Below are 1657 nucleotides of genomic sequence, written 5' to 3' on the forward strand. Positions count from 1 at the left end.
ATTACCCGCAGCTCATATCCCTTTTCAAACTAAGAATATGTCATTCCAGGAAGGTCAGCACATCCATGACCCACTCAGTTCTTTAAAAGCTTGCCCTCACTCTGGTTTTCCCCACCCCCATTTAATTTCCTTTGAGAGGCTGGAAGAGCCTCAGTGAGGAGAGGCATGGACTCATGTGGAATATGAAGTTAATTCCCCAACTAAACATGCCTGTACATTTTCATTACAAATATTTTATTGCACATCCATTTGAAGACAAATTGAAATTAGTGAAGTTAACCATCAATTAATGGAATAATCTTGGGAGATAGCAAGACTTACTTTGGCTGCATTTACTTTGCCATAATGGTGTGCAAGAAGCAGAGATAAAAACATACTGAAGTTGATAACTTTTATTTAGTAGGGGGATATATATATATATAACAAGGATATATATATCCTTGTAATGGGGCAAGATTATCTATGATGCTTGGGAGAATAAAAGGAATAGAGAGCAGAGATATGATACTAGAGGAAAAATAAACCATAAAAGGAGATGTTGGTAGAATAGCACACAAGTCTCCAATAACCCGGAATCAGTGCTTCACGTTTTCTCAAAGTCTCACAAAGTTTCGTTTAGATTAGCCAATGTGAATATGTTGCCTGCTATGTGCCAGTGGTTGGCCCTGAGATTCAGGGATGAATAAAACCTGCCGGGAGCTCTCAGTTGACAAAGGCATCTGGGCAGAGGGAAGGCTGGCTGTGCAGGAAATTCCTCTTTGATCATGAAATCCCTGAGCTGAAACTCGAAGACATGGCTATTTGCTCTCCGTTCTAGCATTCTAGCCGGGCACAAACTCATCACTGAACTCTCCTTTGTACATTAATTTAAGTGTATAATTAACTTGGTTTTGACTTTCTCATGGTTTGAATGCTATTCAAACCTGAGCTTTGCCATCATTTACACGAGCTGTGCAATGTTTCCTCTGTATGTATATGTCATGGATAACATTTGCACATTATAGACTTGTTGTCTCAAGCTTGCTGCCCTTATAGAAGGGACCATTTGCAGTCTGGCTAATACTGAACACTGGAAACTACTGTTGTTTGTGTGCAAAATAATCTCTCTTACTTTTGACAATAGAAAGTATATGTATACTTCAAAATGTAATATATAATTCTTGCATTCTTTTATGGACAGGATAGGGAAATATCATCAGGGAGGATGTTAGGTAAGTAATTGTTTGCAAAGGTCAATAATGGCTCAGTTATTGCGACTGGCTGTAGTGAAGTGTCTAGGTACTTGCTTCTTGACTCTGTCATCACTCCTGCACCATCAACGTTGAATTGATTGAAAGGTTAAAAGTATTGTTACAAAACTTGTAGTCTCACAATTACATTTTTTTCTTCCTTTTTCTCTATGCAAATAATGACCCCAAATAGTTAGCATCTACCATTTAGTTAGCATTAATATATATTTTCATGCTGTCCCTTTCTTATAGATATATCATATTCCAGTCTTATAGATGAAATAATTGAACCAAGTAAAAAAATCCTTGAAAAAGTCATATAGGCTTCATCATGGGATGAGGATCCTAGAGATTAGTTTTGTGGTTACAATACCTAAGCATGGCCCACTGTTTACACTACCTGTGCAATACTACCTTCAAATGAATAT

The sequence above is a fragment of the Callithrix jacchus genome, chromosome 2, assembly GCF_049354715.1.
Source record: "Callithrix jacchus isolate 240 chromosome 2, calJac240_pri, whole genome shotgun sequence".
NCBI lineage: Eukaryota > Metazoa > Chordata > Mammalia > Primates > Cebidae > Callithrix > Callithrix jacchus.